Source organism: Mus pahari, chromosome 3 (genome assembly GCF_900095145.1).
Source record: "Mus pahari chromosome 3, PAHARI_EIJ_v1.1, whole genome shotgun sequence".
In the NCBI taxonomy this organism is placed as follows: Eukaryota; Metazoa; Chordata; class Mammalia; order Rodentia; family Muridae; genus Mus; species Mus pahari.
The window spans coordinates 27,272,984-27,286,130 of NC_034592.1; the positions used below are offsets into that span (position 1 = coordinate 27,272,984).

At 41.2% G+C, this 13,147-nt stretch overlaps 1 pseudogene; it reads right to left on the reverse strand.

Moving 5' to 3' along the window:
- Positions 1 to 610: 610 nt before the first annotated feature.
- LOC110319636 lies at positions 611 to 2,050 on the reverse strand (annotated as a pseudogene).
- Between the last annotated feature and the right edge of the window lie 11,097 nt (positions 2,051 to 13,147).

Sequence of the window (13,147 nt, forward strand, 5' to 3'; positions counted from 1 at the left end):
GTTATCTGTCAGCAACCTCATTAATCTGTAAGTGGAAGAAAGAGGATGAGGCATTCAAGGCCAGTCTAAACTACAATGAATCATTAGAAGGAAAACAGATTTAAAAAGGTGGCTGAGGCCCCACTTCTTTGTTCTTTCTTCATTGTTTTCTTCTGTTTCAGCTATCTTTGATGCCCAGACAAGTTCTAAGAGCCTGATTACCCTGGATTGCAATCTGATACTTATTCATCAAAACTCCCTTCCTCAAGATTTGGCTTGGCATACATTGCTACTTTGAAGACTTATACATTACCCACCCCCAGGCAGATGCAGAAGGGGGAATGTTGGAATAGCTTCATTGCACATTGAGAGGTCATTCGAAACAAGGTTGGACATCCTATTCCTCCATTACTGTGTACAAAGAACAGTTCTGACTACAAAATGACTAGAAGCACAGAGAGAATATCAGCTTTTCAGGATCTGACCATAATTTCATAGATAGGTGAAAGCCAGTGAAGAGACGGTCCTGACAGGAGTTTGGATCATTGTCCAAAGCCATGTGTTTTGGGTTCTCTGGATGAGAGATTAGTCCCTAGGAATTTCTTAGTATCCCAAAGGAATATTGCTGTTGTTACTCCTGGCACAAACAAAGTGTGACATCCCCATCATCTTAATATAAATAACGATCATCACAGTCAAAACAGGAGTACGAACCAAAGCAGACTGAATTAGGCTGCCTTCCATCCATGGGTTTGTCCATGAGTTCAGCGCAAAGCTGAATAAATATCTCTACTACAACTTATTTGGACTCATTATAGACCTCTGATGGAGCAGGATACATTTCTGTGGTCAGCTGGCTCAGATTGCTAGTGCGGTACAAAAAGTACTCTAGGACATCCTCGGAGATGTCATTGTCATACAAATTGATGCTAGTAAGCTGGGTGCATTCTATCAGGGCAGGCAGAAGGGTACTGAGGTGAGAATCATCCATCCTACAGTCTTCTAAGTCCAGAATCTGCAGGTTAGCTGCCACATGCCTTAACAAATCTCTTAGAGGCTTGACATCCAAGTTAGTTAAAGTGACGCCTCTCAAGCACAGATGTTCAAGCTGACTGTAGTTCCAATACTGGGCAAATGACTCCAAGTGTGACTGAGAGAGCTGGCAGAGAGCGATCTTGAGGGACACCAATGGGGCCTCCAGACTCCTGAGCAACTCTTTCATGTGGTCTGTGAGAAAATAGACATCATCAATAGTGAGATGCTGGAGACAGCTGAGTTTGCAGAACAGAGAAATGATCTTGCTGATGTTCCATCTCTCCTCTTGGGTGAAAGTCCTTGTTCCAAAGGCTCGTACTAGCTTGAGTTTCTGAAGGCTTCTCATCTTTCTAATGAAAGGTACTAATTTTGCCAGTTTAGACAGATTTCCCGTTGTATTCAGTTCCAACTCCTTGATGAACTCTGGTTGTAGAGATTTTAATACATTCCTGACCTTGGACACTTCTACTGCTCCGATCTCCAACTTCTCACAGCACAGATGCAGGAAATTCGTTCTCTCCTCTGCCCACTCCAACAACAGTGTTTGGTTTTTATCTTCATGCAGAGAAGACATAAAGGAAAGGTCACTGAACAGTCTCAAACGCTCTTTCCTTGTTCTTGAGTGACCCTCCACTATTTGCTTCTTAGGCATAGTTCCTACTAAGTGGTCTCTACCCTCTCTCCCATCCTGCATATCTAAGGAAGCATGATGTTGTTCATCCCTGAAGTCAACTTTTTGAAGCCTCCACATCCTGGGGTGATACTTCTGTTTCAGCCATGTGTCTACTCCATCCAGTATAGCCTGGAAGGTCTGAAAGTTGGGTATATTAATCAGCAACCCAACATGAAGGCAAGGGTAAGGCCAGTACTCCACCAGGATCTTAATTATCTTTGCTTTACTTTGAGTGTTGGCCGCCTTGAACAGAGGTGGGAAGAGATCCCTTATTAGGCACTCCGCATCAGAGATGGTCAATACTTCATTTCTCACCAGGCTCTTTGAAGCCTGATCCTGGAGTGTGGGTGGGGCATGGGCCATTCTGATGGATCTTTACAGAGATGATCCTTTAATCCCAGCCCCTGGGAAGGAGGGATAGGTGGAAGAGTTTGAAGCCAGCCCACTCTACAGAGTGAGTTCCAGGACAACCAGGACTGCAGAGAAGCTGATTAAGACACAGGTGACAGAGTCCTGGGATCTGAGTGTCTTCTCCGGCTCCAATGACACCTTTACAGATCTTTTTCTTCTTGTCCCTTATCAGCGCCACCACTGATAAGTGCTGCCATCTGATTGGGTGGAATAGTCTTTCTAATTTGCCAGCATTTACAGTTGTTGAAGCCTCTCCAGCTACTGGAGTCTTTCCTGGGTGCTTGGAGACTACTGAATGACCATAGTACAAACTATTCTATATACTTAAGTAGTCAAATGCACCAGCAAAGCAGTGCAAGGTGATACAATGCGAGGGTGCCCACTCACTCTCTGTGGGGTTATATTTATTTTCTTTCTAAACATCTCATACCTGCTCAAGCAATTGTCCTGTTTCACTAGTTATTAGAAGTAATGGATTTTATAATCCTCATTTCTGGTCATTTGACCTTAGATGGCATTTATAATTATTTTCCTTCATTATTTATTCTGTATTTCCTTTACCTTTTGCAAGTACCTTGATGAATCTTGGCTATTTTTCTAGAGAAGTGGCCCATACCTTCATCCCTGACAGTTTTGTGCTCTATGTTATCCTGTCTGGATTAGGCTCAGTTTCCCATTGATTTTAACATGGTAATACCAAGAGACACCCTAAATCAACTTCTGCACTCCAGACATAATCTTTCTTGCCCCCATTGTGGAGATATAATACAAGTTTCTCATGGTTACCATGGTCAATAATCACTCATAATACTGTTATTCATTTCATAGCCTGTTGGCTAAAGAGCATCAGAAGACCAAGGTGTCCAAGGGGACTTCTGAGCTTCTAGTTCAATGGAATGTTTTTTTTCTGGCTCCTAGAAGAAGTTCTTCCAACTCTTGAACCAAAATTTCTAGGTGAAGAAGAAATGTCTGGTTTCTTTGGGGACTCAGTTGTTTCATGTGAAGTTTTTCTGGAAGCTGACTAATGAAAGGATGTTTGCTCAAGCAGACATGTGAGGGGATGTTTTGCTGAGAACAGACACATTTATCTGGAAGCTGTCTTGTGAAAGAGCATGTGATGTTATGCTGGAGTAGATACTTGAGAGGGTGCAAGATGTCTAGAAAGAAAATAAATATAACCCCACAGAGAGTGAGAGGACACCCTTGCATTGTTTCACCTTTCAGTGCTTTGCTGATGATGCTCTTGGTGCAGAAATCCAGCTGGGCAAACTCCAAACTCTACATCTCAATGTCTGATAGCAGAAGATGCTATTTGGATTTCTAACTCCATTCAGTTTTGTTTACTGCATTATACTTCTTTCTCTTGGGCTGGTATGCCTTGCAACACTTTGCTGATCTTCACTGATCTTTCCTTCTCATGACATTGTAGAAAGAAATGCTCCAGAGAATTTCTCATGGTATTCTGGCTGCTTCTTGACACTTTAGTAGACTCATTCTGATTTGATAGAACCTCATGGGTTCTTCTGGATTGAGCTGCTGCTCCTGGTTGGCATTTGGTGTTTTGGACTTGACTTCTTATATTCTGACAAGGCTATCTAATCCTGAAAATCAGAGTCACTCCAAAGAACTACTTTAAACAGGTGCACAGCCCCCTTGTCCTATTAACTATCATCCTCTCCTACTTCTAGTTGATGGACTACAAGGGAGATTAAAGTTTTTAAGAATCCTAATTAAAGTAAGTTTTAAAAAATACAAGGCCACTAGAACAAAAAAAAAAAAAAAAGAGCAAAATGTTTCTTAGGGGATCACTAGGGGAGATACTGAATGAAACTACTCCATTTTCTATTCCTGGACCCATGGATCTTTTCTATGAGAGAAACTACTATACATTGTATGCTGATTCAAAGCACATGAGAACCCTGTCTCAGCTCTGCTGAATTCTGCCACCTAATTGGCACTATAACAATGTCTTCAAAGGCCATCCATTTTATAATGGTGGCTAAGTCCATAAATGGTGGTTTTGGCAGAAGCATTAAGTGCAGGAATAAAAAACACTTACCCAAATAAATATATATCCAGTAAGGACAAAGCATGTCATTTCCACTCAACCTGACATAGTATCATTGACTAGTCATTCAGCAAAAAGTTGTCATATGTGGAGTTCAGTGTTGTTCTCTGCTACTGGCATTATGGCACTAAGAATCAGTTGTAATCAGGTCATCCTCAGTGAGTAGAAGAGCATGCTTTCAAGCTTAGCATAAGATCCATTTTTGCTGACCATAACCACTGTTTGGTGGGCCTATTGGGCAATGTGAGGAGTGTCTGAAAAACAGGAGAACTATCCAAAGAATGGGTAATCCTATCTATTTGGTTATTGAACTCCTCAGATGAAGACACATTTTTACAAACATTTGTATGAGACACAAATATATTCACATCCTTTGACCATTTTGAGAAATCTATCTCCATACTTCTCAAAATGTCTTTCTCATCAATATTCAAATCATGTTCTCCCCAAGTTCCTGACCATCCAGCAAATCCATTGGATACAACCAGAAAGCAATTAACAATCAAACATCTTCCAAAACCTCCTTCCAAACAAAGTCTATGACCATGTATACTGCTTCAAGTTGTATACACCTCTAAGATTTTCTCTTGCTAGTATTTTTAAAGGTTGTCCCAGAAGCACTTACAATACTGCATCTGTCAATTTCTGGGTGGTGCTTGAATACCATACAGAATCAGCAGTCTTCTTTCCCTTATTCAACCAATCAAAGGGAACACCCCATAGGGCTTTAGGTATATGCTTGGCAGCAGATGACATTGTAACAAATTTAGAAATCATAGGCATTTGGTCAACTTATTTATGTAACTTGCTTGTGCCTTCAGGGTATACTTGGGGCAAACAACTTCAATTTGATCATAGATTGCTGCTGTGTGTGTCCTACTGTATGACTGGTGGGGAGGGGTGTCAGATAACATCCAGCACATGATGGTCAGTTCAAGTCACTTGCTAACTTGGTGGCCCACTGTCATGTTCAGTTTACACTGAGGCCCAATAGTAGGTTACGAGCTTTTTCTCAAATAGAGAATAGTCATCTTTGGGTTTTATTGGTGTGAAGGGACATCATGACTATGACAATTTTTATAAAGGAAAACATTTTATTGGAGCTCTCTTCTAGTTTCTGAGGTTCAGTCCATTTTCTGCATGGTGAGAAGCATGTAGGCAGAAATGGTGCTGGAGAAGAAGCTGATTGGTCTACATCTGGATCCATAGACAGCAGGAGACTACCACGATAGGTCTAGCTTGAGCATATGTGACCTCAAAGCCTGCCTCTACAGTGACACATTTCCTCAAATAAGTCAATACCCAATTAAATAGTGCAACACCTTCTAATAGTGACATTCCCTATGGGTCAAGCATTCAAACACATGGGGCAATTTTTATTCAAGCTACCACGCTCCACTTCTTGGGTTTCATAGGCTTGTTACTACACTATAATACAGAAGTGAATTCAGTCCAACTTTAAAAGTCCTCATAGTATATAATAGTCTCAACTCTGTTTAAAAGACCAAAGTTCAAAGTCTCTTCTGAAATTTCTTAACTATGATTTCTTATAAAAATCAAAATCAAAATTAAAATAAAAAAATCAGATCCCATACTTCCAACTTTCATTGCATAGGCTATACATTACCATTCAGAATGGAAGGAAAGGGAGCACAGTGAAGAAATTCTGGACAAAAGAAAGTGTAAGACTCTGATAAGCCTTAGCTACCTGGGACCCCCAATCCCCAAGTGAGCAAAGTGGATCGATGCAAAAAGATGAGGAATTTATTGTTCAAGCATGCTGGGGTCTTGCACCTGAAGAAGAGAGAGTGACCCCGGGTGACTCGTTCAGCGAGTTTTAATACAGTTTTCTGGGGTAGAATAGAGCAATAGCCACTACGCACAACGTGATTGGCAGAACAGTGTGAGTTTAAACTGATTGGTCCTTAGGGGATGAGGTGGCAAGGACTTCTGTTGTCTGTAGGTGGCCAATGATTGGCCCTGCAATTTTCCTGAGGATTGTAATCCAGGAAGGGAGGAGTGCCTACCATTGACCTCCTCTCTCTTCCAGGAAGGGAGGGGTCTTTATGCTCTGGGATTTGATGGAATTTTCCAAATGCCCCGAGCTTGACCTCTTCACAAGACAGAAAGCTAACTGTGCAAACTCCAAACTTTGCATTTCCATGTCTGATGACAAAACATGCTTTTTGGATCCCAACTCTTTTCAACTTTGTTCACTGCAACACACATCTTTCTCTTTCACTTCTTGTTAGTAGCTCTCCTCAGCAGGTTTCGCATAGTTCTGGGATCTTCAACATTTTGGGATTTCCAAGACAATCCAGCATTTTACTTTTACAGCTTCACATAATGGCCTTTCTGGGCCTCTGTGCAGAGATAACTCTGCCACATACCTGCCTGGGTGAGTTTCCTTAGTCTTGGTGGGAGACTCCATTATCCCGTTCTTTGACTCTGACTCTTATGCCAGAACCACGTGGCCAAAGCTGCCAAGTTCTGTTGGTTGCTGGTGCTGGAACTGTTGGAGTCCGCCAAAAGACCCTCACTCACAAAGACCACAGAAATCAACATTGCTGCAATCTGCAAGAGGTTTTCTTATTGATCCAACATGTTGGGACTGCCCCTGCCCCCAGCATGCAGGCAAGAGGAGAGACCCCAAACAAGAAAGAACACACTTTTTATAACTTGTAAGGGGCAGATTTAGGCAAAAGGGCTAGCTGGCTTATTCTTTTTTTTTTTTTTTTTTTTTTTGGTTTTTCGAGACAGGGTTTCTCTATATAGCCCTGGCTGTCCTGGAACTCACTTTGTAGACCAGGCTGGCCTCGAACTCAGAAATCCGCCTGCCTCTGCCTCCCGAGTGCTGGGATTAAAGGCGTGCGCCACCACGCCCAGCTTAGCTGGCTTATTCTAATTGGTGTAGTAAGTAACCCTTTCAGGCATTGGTTGGATTGGCCTAGTCCCTCGCTCTACCTGCCCTTGTGGTTTTTCTCAGAATTTAGTATGAGGCGGGGCAGGAGAATTTCTCTGAGAACTGTTATTTTTGTTATGGTTATTTTTCCAAGAACAGCTAATCTTGTTTTGGCAGCTGTAGACTTGATCTGGTCATTTTGACCTCTAAAACTATATAGTTTAGAAAGTCCCTTCAGAGGGGGAAGGGGCTACGTGATCTTGAATTTATTTTGGATTCTACTTTCCCCCCTTTTACTCTGGTGCATTTTAATCCTGAAATGATGTCTCAGTTTGTTGCAGCTACTGATATTGTCTGAGCATCAAAACTTGTACTGTACTTATGTGTTCTGGAATAAAAGCTAGTAAGATGCATGGGCCAAAGGTTAAGAGCAGAAACAGGTTAAGAAGGGGTAGTAAGCAGTAGTAGGTAGGGACCCTTCCAGTGAGGCTCCAGGGTCTGGGTGCTATGCCAGTGCAAGTAGATCAGATCTATGACCTGGAACTGGTGAGATGTCTTTGGGGTACCTGGCTCATTCGCTGTAGCCAGCTGTGACCAGACTTCCTTCTGCACCATCTGCAAGCCTTTTAACTTAGCATACAGATCATTATTACTGCAACATGTGGGTTCAATCGAATCACTTAAGACAGTGCAGCATGCAGAAGCCCCATAAAGGATCTCAAAAGGGGTAAGACTGAATTGAGAGGGAGTATTTCTAATTTTAAATAGGATGAGGGGGAGGAGCACCACCCAGTCTGTACCAGTCTCCATGGTTAATTTTGTTAAGGTCTCTTTTAGGGTTCTATTCATCCTTTCTACCTGTCCTGAGCTCTGAGGTCTGTACACACAATATAATTTCCATTCGACCTCTAAATACTGGGTCACCCCCTGACTTACCTGGGCAACAAAGGCAGGACCATTATCTGACCCTATTGCTTTTGGCACTCTGAACCTTGAAAACATTTCTTCAATAATCTTAATGATCATCTGAGAAGTCTCATTTTTACAAGGAAAAGCTTCTACCCATCTTGAGAATGTATCCACAAAAGTCAGTTCATATTTATACCCATATTTTCCAGGTCTACCTCAGTAAATGCCAGGTTTGTCTCCCCAGTACTTCTTCCCTGGATCCACTGTAGTGGGGCAGACATTGACTTTTTGGCAGGGCACACACTGCTCCACAAGGTGTTTTAACCCTGATACATGATACTTAGTTTTGGAAAATGTCTGGATGAACTTGCTTACCCCTAAGTGAGTCCACTGGTGCATCTGTTTGATCATAGCCTTGGCTTGTCTTTGTGGCAGGATTTTCTTTTCCCTGGAGGTGTACCACAGTCTCTTATTTTTGTTGAACTGGTGACTGGAAATGAGGGCTAAGTCCTCTGCTTTGTAGGTAAACTCGGCAACTTTTTTTTTTTGGGGGGGGGGGTGTCCATTTCCAGGAGCACCAGCAAGGCCATGGCTGCAACTGCTCATGTCTCTCAGTCTGCCATGTTGTTGTCCCTTGCTACCATGGTATCTTTCTTCTGGTAACTAGGACAGTGGATGATGCCTACCTTGGCACGGTGGTGGAGGGCCCTCAGTAGATCCAGTATTTCCTCTTTGCTCTTAATTTCTTTTCCTCCAGATGTCAGTAGACCCCTCTGTTGATATATATATGGCCATGTGGACGTGGGCTGTGGCAAAAGTGTACCTGCTATCCATGTAGATACTGAGTCTTTTTCCTTTTCCTAATTCCAAGGCCTTAGTGAAGGTGATCAGTTCTGTCTTTTGAGCTGATGTGTCCTCTGGCAGGACCTGTGTCCAGATAACTTGGTGTCCATCTACCACAGCTGCTCCTGTCTATGAATGAGGTAATGTCTGTGCCCTCTAGTGGCTGGTCTGTCAAGATCTCCTCTCAAAGCAACCTAGCTCTTTCTTCAATAAAAGTGTTCTGGGTCTGAAAACTGGCTCAAGTATAGAATTTTATTCATGGGCTAAAATTCCCTTTTGCCATGGTCCAATGTAGCTGTACTTCCCTCAATTTGATATTGTTTCCTGCTAATATAAATCAAATAAAAATGCAGTAGGCTCCTCACCTGTTTCATACCTTTAAATACCATGATTAAATAGTCAGTACCAAAGAGGTATATGAACTATAACAACAAAACATTTACTTTCCCTGTGTTGACCATTTTAGTTTAGGTCATTATGAACATTGCGTTGTGTATTAAGTCCATTACGATGACTACAATCACCTTGTCTTTGGTGATTCCACTTGCCCAGTGCTACCTAAAGGTTCTATTAAACCCACTATACTAATTTTTTCCAACAGAGCATCAGTTTTTTTGCATCTCTAAGGTCTGGAACAAGGAGAAGGGTGACAACAAAACTCTTCATATGTACTGGTACCCCCTTAACATTTTGAATCTTAGAACACATTGATGGATATGTCTTCTGGGCCTTTCTGTTATGGGGGGTTAGGTTTTACACAGCATTACCACTCTAGAATTGCAATTTCCCTGAACCATAAAGTCCCTTCATCAACACTAATTTTAGGTGTACCAAGCACTGCCAACTCTTTTTCAGAAGGCCATCTTTTGGCAAATGTTTGAAACCAGCTATTCAAACTTTTGTCATCTTTTTTTGAAGTGTGCAAGCTTTCATTTTAAACCTAGAACCAACACTCGGAGGACCAATATCGACAAATTCAGCTTGATACAGATTTGTTTCTTCCATTATTAAGCCGCACTCTTAAATCTATCCCCACACATATTCTCCATATGTCTGCTTAAAAGAAGTAGCAAACTAAGTTCTTTAGTAGTATAGCATACCTCTTTATGGAATACATTTTGTATATTCCATATACAATTCTGCCTTGCTTAAGTCTGGGAGTAGGTCTAAAGTTATTGTTGGTAAGGACTTACAATCATAGCACTCAGCAAGTTTAGCAGACAATATAGGATCATTTTATTCAGTCAAATGTGAAAAAGGCAGTATTTTAGGGGGTGGTGGTATGAGTGCATCTTCTGCTGAGGATGGAGACATATCCCTGGTGTTTGTACTCTGTGAGCATTATTCTTACAACCTAGTACTGATTATGACTGTACTATGTAAGACTCAGAACAGTAAGTCAGGACTCATAGCATGTATGATCTGAGAGCCTCATGCCTACAACCCAGGATTTATGGTACCTGTTTTATGGTAGGATCTGACCCAGTATTGATAATGAAGTCACCACCAGGAAATAATACCACTAATCCTCTCACTCATGGTTCATCTACTCTGGTAGGTCATCCCATTACCTAGCACTCATTTTGGATGTACTGTGCAAAAAGGAACTCATAGCACACATTCTTTAGGAGGCTCATGCCAATAATCCAGAACCTACATTCATGGTGCATATTATATCTTGTGCTTATTTCTGTAAGTCACCACCCATTTTGAATGTTCTGTGAGATGATGATACTTGTAATTCTAGAACTCATGGCACATGTACTCTGATAGAATCATGTCTATCCCCTAGATCTCCTTGTGTGAATATAATTCAAAACAATAGACACACACTCATGATACATGCAATTTGTGAGCCTTTGCCTATAACCTAGTACTCATAGTGCATAAACTCTGGAAAGGCATGTCTATAACAAGGCATTCTCGCTTATTATATTCTAACATAGCACTCATTGTACATGTACTCTGCACATTCAGATAGATAAGGCAATTCTCAGAGTATATGTACTTGGGAAGTTCATGCCTAAAATCCAGTGCTCACAGAGAGTATTCTGTGCACAGAGAATATTTTGAGACTCAAAAGAGTAAATAAGTAATCATAGCACATGTACTTTGTGAGGCTCATGCCTGTATCTTAGCAATATGTGAATGTATTTTATGATACTAAACCAATAATCAAGTACTTACAGTGTATATATTATGGTAGCCTCTAGCCTATAATGGAACATTCATTGAGGCATAAACTGTAGTTTGATCAGTGCTTTACCCCAAAAGTCACTGAGTGTGTTCTGTGTTAGGTTCAGGCTCCAAAAAGTCTCTTCCTGGCTGTCTTCAGATGAAGATGTATGAGTTTCTCTAACATCATATCTGCCTGCATGCTGCCATGCTTCCCACCATGATAATGGACCGAACCTCTGAAACTCTAAGCCAGCCCCAGTGAAATGTTTACCTTTATAAGAGTGGCGTTAGTTACTTCATAGCCATAAAACTCTCACTAAGGTACCAGAGTTTATGGTGAATGTTTGTGGTGGGACCATGTTAGCACACATGGTGCTCGTACTTGTGAGGATGGCACCTGCAATCCCAGCACTCACAGTGTATGTACTCTGTTGCACTCCTGCCTATTACTCAGCACTCATTTTGAATATAGTGTGTGGTACCTGGAAATGTGGGCTGGCACTTATGGTACAAGTCTATGGGAAGCTTAAGTCTGTAACCCAGGAGTCATAGTATATTGTTGGGGGCATGGTCAAAAACAATGACACAGGTTGAGCAATGCCTTGGGGAACTTTGAGATGGGTTCCAGGAAAAAAGCAGAGAACCTTTTACTTCCAGTGCATTTGGTTTCCTGGATTGTTCTTGCACATGATTCACATGCCTCCTGCTTAAAAATGCATTCAATTTATAAAACATACATGCTGCATTTTTGTCACTGTCAGAACATATCTATAAAATCTAATCAGGTAAAAGAATATGTGAATAACTGTCCTCATTATGCCATAAATCTGGATATGGCCTTCTATTTTGCTTTCACGCTTTTCCAGATATAATCTACAGTACTTGCCAGGGATTCATGTTTAAATTTTTCTGTCCTGAGAAAATTCTGGGAAAAGACTGCTCTGTTAATATTGATTATGTGCTTACTAACATTTGTTTACAAGATTTTCTGAACTCAAACAACTTGCCTTGGATCACTGCTTTTTCATTGCATTTGTTTATAAAAGTACATTGGAAGTGAAATAAAATCTCTGTGGCATTAGACTATAGACTACCAAATTCTTTCAAGTCCTGAGATCCCATGTCTCACTGACAAATCTGCATAGGCTGGCAAAAGTCAACAATACATGTTCTATGGTATGTTGATGACTATTACCCAGCAGTCATGATATATATGCTTTTAAGATTCAGAATGATAAGCTAGTATTCATTTTGCATGCATTGTGTAGGGTTAATCTTGTAATCCAGTACTGACTGAGTGTATTCTGGAAAAACACACCGTTATAACAGCATTTATAGGTCTGTTCTTCAGTAGGCTCATGGGCGTCATGTAGCTTTCAAAAGCCAGGATTTATGGTACATGTATTGTGTAAGGCTCTAGACTATAACCTAGCACTCACTTTGCATGTGCTCTGGAAATTCACAACTGTATTGCAACACTCATGGTGCATATACTTGGGGGATTCATACCTATTACCCAAGACTCATTTTGAATGTACTGTGTGAGACATAAAATAATAATTCCCACTCTCCTGATTCATGTACTGCACATGCTCATTTCTGTAATTTAGCACTCATAGTGCATGTGTTATTGGAGGCTTGTATTTATAACCCAACATTCACTGCAAATGTAATATACAAGGTTCAATAGCAAACAATAATTCGTGCTACATGTACTGTGTGAGGCTCATGCCTAGCATCCAGCACTCATCAGTGTATTGTGTGAGAAGCAAAAGAGTAAGCCACCACTGATGCTACATATACTCTGGGAGGTTCCTGTCTATATCTCAGGGCTCATAGTACATGTTTCAACATTGACTCATGTGTATAAGCAAGCATGCATGGTACCTGTAATGTGTTAGGATGACTCCGGCCATTCTCTGGTAGACTCATGCCTATTTCTAAGCACAAAGAGCGAATGTACCTTGTCAGACTCATAATAAAAAACTCACGATGCATGTAGTTTGTGAGGCTTATGTGAGTAATCCTGCATTCATGGTGCATGGGTATATTAGTCAGGGTTCTCTAGAGTCACAGAACTTACAGATAGTCTCTATATAGTAAAGGAATTTATTGATGACTTACAGTCTGCAGTCCAAATCCCAACAAT